The sequence below is a fragment of the Lathyrus oleraceus genome, chromosome 4, assembly GCF_024323335.1.
Source record: "Lathyrus oleraceus cultivar Zhongwan6 chromosome 4, CAAS_Psat_ZW6_1.0, whole genome shotgun sequence".
NCBI lineage: Eukaryota > Viridiplantae > Streptophyta > Magnoliopsida > Fabales > Fabaceae > Lathyrus > Lathyrus oleraceus.
In genome coordinates this window covers 374,623,087-374,630,134 of record NC_066582.1, presented here as the reverse complement: position 1 = coordinate 374,630,134, position 7,048 = coordinate 374,623,087, and positions in this window count along the sequence as shown.

Below are 7,048 nucleotides of genomic sequence, written 5' to 3'. Positions count from 1 at the left end.
ACTCAAACTCAACAGCAACAGAGAAACCAACTCAGCAGTATCAACATCAGCAACATCGTCCGCAACAGCAGCATACCAGCCTCCCTATGATAATCAAGCCGATACGGGTAATGAAGGAAGAGGATCATTTTTGACCCGATCCCTATGTCATACTCAGAGTTTTCCCTCTTTGATAAGCAGAACTTGATTACTCCCAGAGACCCCCCGGCTATACCCGTCAACCTTCGTTGGTGGTATAGGCCTGAGCAGCATTGTGTGTATCATTCGGGTGCTCCTGTCATGATGTGGATAGTTGCTTTCAGTTGAAGATGAAGGTTCAAGACCTCGTAAGGTCAGGTATTCTGAATTTTAAAGACGTGGGTCCCCGTGTTAATCAAGCTTGAAGATAACAAGTCGCGGGCTGGCGTTGGCTTTTCTCCTGAGGTCTTCACAAAGAGGGATGTTCAAAGCAGAAGCTACTGACGCAAGAGATTCTGACCGTTGTTACCCTGGTGGGATCTATCACAATTGGGTCACTGTGGGTGTTACTACAGTTGTTCATAAAGTCATAGTAATAATCACTTTGTTTAAAAACCCTTCTCCCATGCCAAAAGAGAAGTGATGACATTGTTGGCAACATTTTGTGCAATGATATTTTCATTCAAATAAATTCATGTTAAACATTTGTTTTTTCCAATTGTTTTCCCTTTTCGCCTTTTGCATGAAATTGGTGATCACAAAAAACCCTAAAAACAAGAATAAAAGCAATCTTTTCATCTGCATAACGATTGTCTTGTTTGATTTCGAAAAAAGACTTTTCATATCAAATCATTATGCAGGTTGATTCTCAAACCCTGAACATAATGATCGGACGTCATCTCCCAATTTTGAATTCCCTGTATTCGAAGCGGAAGGAGATGATGTTGAAGGGATTCATGACGAGATTTCCCGACTTCTTGAGCAAGAAAAGAAGATCACTCAGCTGCATCTCGAGAATCAGCAGAACAGCCAACTGGGGCATATATACATAAAAAAAAAGAGGAGGGTGCGAAACCAAACAAAAAAATCATCAAAAGAAATCAAAGGCAAAATCAGAAAAAAAAACAAGAAAAAGAAAGAAAGGAACAGAAGAAAATAGCACCCTCAAAGTCCCAAGTTGACTAATGCTGAATTCGATCGAAAAGGAGAGATCAACTGCCATATGTCATGGTCAGTTACATCAGCAGAGAGCGATGAAAGCGTTCGACATGAAGGTCAAGTCTCGAGTTCTGAGAAAATGACCCTGTGCTCAAGAAAGTCTTGTCTTTCGCGCCCGATTCCAGGGGCAAGTGGACTCCGAGCTATGAATGTCTATATGTGGTCAAGAAAGCCTTTTCAGGCGGTGCTCTGACATTTACAACAATGGATGGAGAAGTTCACTCGTCCTGTGAATCCTGATACAGTCAAGAAATACTTCGCCTAAGATAAAAAAAAGAGCAAAACAGCTCGCTAAGTTGAACACCCCAAAGGGCGACTTAGGCAAAAAGGAGCGTCTCGGTGGATTGAAAACCCGAAAGGACGATCCAGGCAAAAGTTAGAGACATTGGAAAAGAATTTGCATCCCGCTAGATTGAGCACCTCACACTGGGGCAATCTAGGCAAAAATTAGGGATTTGGCAAGTAACTGCATCTTGACAAGACTGTGTTCTATATCTGTCATTCGCCAGGAATTCTCAATGCGTCGTCGACCGAAGCTCCGAATACATCGAAGTTCAGAATGGTAGAGGAAAGGTCATTATGTTCAATGTAGCCCTCTTCCAATATACATCACCGATTTCAAACTTGTACAGATCTTTGGAGTCTCGCCATTTGCAGGCTACCATTCCATCACATCGATTTGAGCTTTTATCCAATTATTTGCACTCTTATTTGTTTCAACTCAACAAATGTTTTGCATGTTTTAATTGAAAAGTATCATTGTTTTCAAAATAAACAAATTTTTCACAAATTGTTCTTAAACAAAGTGAACATTCACAATGATGGAAGGATACTTAGGGGACCCGCAGTGCTCTCCCAAGGGTGGTATGATTACCAACAGGTAAGACATTTGTTCGTATCTGGAGCATAACTGTATCTCTTTCCTGTAGAACCTCTTATGGTTTTTCTTCAGCGAGGTTGCTCAATGCAGTGTTGGTTGAAGTTGTTCATTTTCATGTCCCCGGCAGTGCAGATTTTTCTTCCAAATCCCTGTTAGCACCTATGGTGGGGCATCCCCAGTAGAGTGCTGTTTGAGCCCTATCGTGGGGCATCCTCAGCAAGGTTGCTGGTGTAACATTTTCATGGGGCAGTTCTCAAGCAGAAGGTGTATTGAAGACTTCAACTTTCGTCTCTCCAGCAGAGCAGTCTTCTCCTCACCCTGGCGTGGGTGTGTTTTTGTTAAGATCCGGTATTTGATGGATTGACATCCCAGTACTCCGGCATTTTCTCGGATAGATCCTCTACGGAGTTGTTGGCATGATGAGTGTTGTCAATGCCTATCTATTCTCACCAGAGATCTGGTTGATTCCTGGATATCTCTGTTCTCCAGCAAGAGTGAGAAGTCGGTGCTTTCTCTGCAGAATTTTCCTCAAGCAGATTTCTTCAAGCAGAGTCTCCCGATAGAGTTGAAGTATCTGATCAGTTCGGCTCCCTAGCCGGAGTTCATTTTGCATGTTGCATGTAGTGATCATTGCATCCTCAAAATTGCGTAGCATTTCCATTCCATATGGAGCATTACGCCATAGAAAAATTCAAACATATGCATTCATGTGTTAACCCAATCAGACCGTATCCCCGCCAGAGGCAGGTTCTTGTTCGACATCTGTACAGCACTTTCGCTATAGTTGCTCCTGACGGCATTCAGGATTGTTCCCCCGGGAGAGGTTTATTTCCTCATCCGTTGGTGAAAAGAAAACCTGGTTCTACCCAGTGGTCTCCTAGCAGATGTGGGTGTGTCCGATCTCTCCATGTAGAGTCTACCCCTTAAGCAGAAAGCGTCTACCATTTCCTTTTGCGCTCCCCACTGAGTTAGATCCTCGTGGATGACGGTTGTTTCCGTTCTCTCCCTGCACGGGATGGGTTTTCCCTATTGAGTTCTTTCCTCATTAGGATGAGTCTTGATTCAGTTTGCCTTTTTGGATCGATCCTAAATTGGCTCCACGTTGTCTGTTTCTTGTACTTCCCTGGGGCATAAATGAATGGTTGCTCACTAACCGGCACTCTTTCATCTTATCCTCAGCGGAATCTGGCTTCTACCTACAAACCGGTAGTTGTAAGTCCTATCTTTGTGGTTTTCTACCTACTAACTGGTAGTTGTAAAATCCCACGTTCTCCCCTTTTGTGGGGTTAACCCTTTGTGCTTATCCTAGTTGATGACGGTTACTTTTTCCGTGGTTTTCTGCCTATTACCTGGTAGATGTAATCCCCTCTTTGCAGTTATCAGTATCCCGGTTGCGTTATTGATAGTCTTGTCCCATCTAGATACTTGCCTTGATCAAGCAGTATTGTCCCCAGTGGGTCTTCCCCTTCCTTTCGGATATTTGCTCCGAGTAAGCAACTTTATCCTCTTTTGATTGGTCATCTTTGCATACCTATTCCTGGTACCCCGATGCCGTTCTTTTCGGTCGTTTATCCATTTAACAACCTGCAACCCGGTTATGGATAATCTTCCATGCGAGTGTATTATCTACGTTTTGACGGCTATAAGTAATATATCTCATGCACTCTCTGGTCAGTCTTTTGATTGTTTTCTCTAGCAGAGTAAGATTCGTATTCCTCGTGGAATCGAATATTCATCCTTTAACAAGTTTGCTTCCGCTCTCTTCAGGATGATGTCGGTCGATTTATCCATTTAACAACCTGCAACCCGGTTATGGATAATCTTCCATGCGAGTGTATTATCTACGTTTTGACGGCTATAGGTAATATATCTCATGCACTCTCTGGTCAGTCTTTTGATTGTTTTCTCCAGCAGAGTAAGATTCGTATTCCTCGTGGAATCGAATATTCATCCTTTAACAAGTTTGCTTCCGCTCTCTTCAGGATGATGTCGGTCGATTTATCCATTTAACAACCTGCAACCCGGTTATGGATAATCTTCCATGCGAGTGTGTTATCTACGTTTTGACGGCTATAGATAATATGTCTCAGGCGCTCTTGGGTCGAAGTCGTCCTCCCCAGTCGAGTAAGATTCGTATTCCCTGTGGAATCGAATGTCCATCCTCTAACAAGACTGCTTTTCTAGCCCTCTTCAGGATGTTAAGTGTTTTGGAACACAAACCAATTCACGCTTTGGTCGGTCACCCGTTTCATACCTACAACCCGGTATCCTTGGTGTTCCTTCCTGTTTGCTCGCTGTCGTGACCTCGATCCCCAGTGAGATCCCCTGCAAGTGTGTAGCCTTGCCCGGACATGTAGATGTCAGTATCCTGTCAGCACCCGCGTGTGTTGTTTCTTTGGTGTCGGTAAACACCATCTTTCGGTGATTTCCCAGTCATGCGTAAGTGTCTGGTCTTCTTTGGTGTCGGTAAACACCATCTTTCGGTGATTTCCCAGTCATGCGTAAGTGTCTGGTCTTCTTTGGTGTCGGTAAACACCATCTTTCGGTGCTTTCCCAGTCATGCGTAAGTGTCTGGTCCTCTTTTGATGTCGGTAAACATCATCTTTCGATGTTCGTAACGTCGTCCTCCTTCCCTAGAGAAGCATTCCTCCTCTCCGTTGGTGTCGATAAACGTCGAGTTTTTCCTATGCGTCCGTTGGCGTATAGTTGATATCTTTCCCCACAGGGTCGTCCCCAGAAGATTTCTCCTCTCCGTTGGTGTCGATAAACGTCGAGTTTTTCCTAGTCGTCCGATGACGTCTAGTTGCTTATTCCCCACAGATCATTTGGTAATACCAGATGATTCCCCTCGAAGATTCCTCCTTCTCCGTTGGTGTCGATAAACGTCGAGCTTCTCCCATTCGTCCGATGACGTCTGGTCGAGTCTTCCCATTCATCTATTGATGTCTGGCTACCTCTCCGTTGGTTTTGGTAAACGTCGAGTTTTTCCTGGTCGTCCCCAGTTTGATTTACCTCTCCGTTGGTTTTGGTAAACGTCGAGTTTTTCCTGGTCGCCCCCAGTTGGCTTACCTCTCCGTTGGTCTTGGTAAACGTTGAGTTTTTCCTAGTTGTCCGTTGGCATCTAGTTGTGATTTCTGTCCCCATTCATCGTGTGTCGATGTCTGGATGTGGTTGTGCTTTTGAACAACAAAAACAAGAAAAACAACAATTCCCAGCAGTGTGCAAATTTCTACGGTTCTTGGTATTCAATCCCTGTTTACCCTGAAAGTCTGACAGCCGTTGCTCTCATCCATTCGGGTTCCCAGTTGATTGAATAGGGGCAGCTGTAGCACCTCAAATTTGCACCCTACCTTTTGTATATTCATTTCACATTAGGCCACTGCATAACATTGCATTGTCCATTTGCCTGCATAACATTGCATTGTCCATTTGCCCAAGTGCAAGCTCAGTTGACAAATTAGGTCAAACTGGTCAGGAGATCAGGTCAAGCAAGCAAGCAAGTGCCATTTTCATTGAGACAAAGCCTTAGGGTTGGTTTATCAAATTCATATGGTCTAAGGATCATTTTGAAGTGATTTGGCCAAAGATTGGATGATCAAAGCTCAATAGTCAAGCTGAACTTCTTCAGAAACCCTAGAAAGTCAACTGTGGTCAACTGTGCCTGATTTTATGGATTGGAAGGTGTGAGATGGTTTCAAAAGCCTCATTCATGTCCATATAAGTCTCATTTGACATATCAAATACCAAGGTTGAAGATTTGGAGGTCAGATCAGAAGTTTCCAAAAATAGCAGGTGACTTGTAATTTCAACTGCCCAAAATGGAAAGTTTTTCTCCCCAAAATTACTTCATCATACAAGCTTCAAATGGAATTTTGTCCAACATGAAAGTTGAAGATCTTGATCTCACCATTCCAAAAAGTCCAAGAACTTGAAATTCCCATGTGTGGTTGGCAAGATATGGTCCAGTCATTTTCCAAAAATGCCCAAATTCAAGGTGGCATAACTTTCACATGGAATAGCCAAATTGGTTGATTTTTCTTTGAGCAAACCACATTTCATACAATCTTTCATGGTGCATAATCAAATTTCATCAAAAACTCTCATAGCAAAATGCCATTTTTTAAGTGAATTCATTTGCATTTTTGGCATGGCATAGTGATTTTGAGCATAACATGGAATATGCACATGAGACCTTTTGCAACACATTCCAAATGGTATTTTTGACTTGCTTGAACCAAGGTTGGACTGATATATGGACTGGTTTAGAAAAGGGCATTTTGGCCAAAGCATGAAAAATGCACATTATGCTAATCCTTCCAACTTTGCTAATCTTGATTAAATTTTGGATTAGGGAGAGGTATAAAGAGATAATTGTAACTGTTTTTCATAATCACACTCCATTTTTTCAGATCCAAAGCAAAATCTCACACATTCTCTCAATTTTTCACACTTTGCACTTCCACTTTTTTCTCATTGTTCATCAAGATTCCTTCCATCTTTTTTGCTGTTTCTCTTGTTGATCATCATTGGCAGGTGGAGTGTAACTTCTATTGAAGCTCACAGTGGAAAGATCTTGAAGAACCATGGCCATGGCATTTGCATTTTCTGTATGACAGTTGAAGATTCCTACTGGTACAAGCTGCTTCGAGCTAAAATCTTGATCCCATGCTCTTAGTCACACCTCAATGCACATCTGTTTTTGGATTTCAAGGCCTGAACTCATCAAATCCATCAATGCACTCAAATTAAGGTTGGAAATCAAACTCCATAATTTCTCCAATTAGGATAGGGATTTGATAGAATGATCATTGCTGAGTAACCTAAAGTTTGAATCGTGCATTTTCATTGGATATTCGCTGAGAAATCATGAATTGAAGTTTTGATGTAAAACCTATTTTGGATCGATCCGTTCTGTACAGTAGGAATTAGGAGATTTCATCTGTATATTATTGATGTACGTGAAAAGACAAAGAGAACCATGTGCCATTTGTC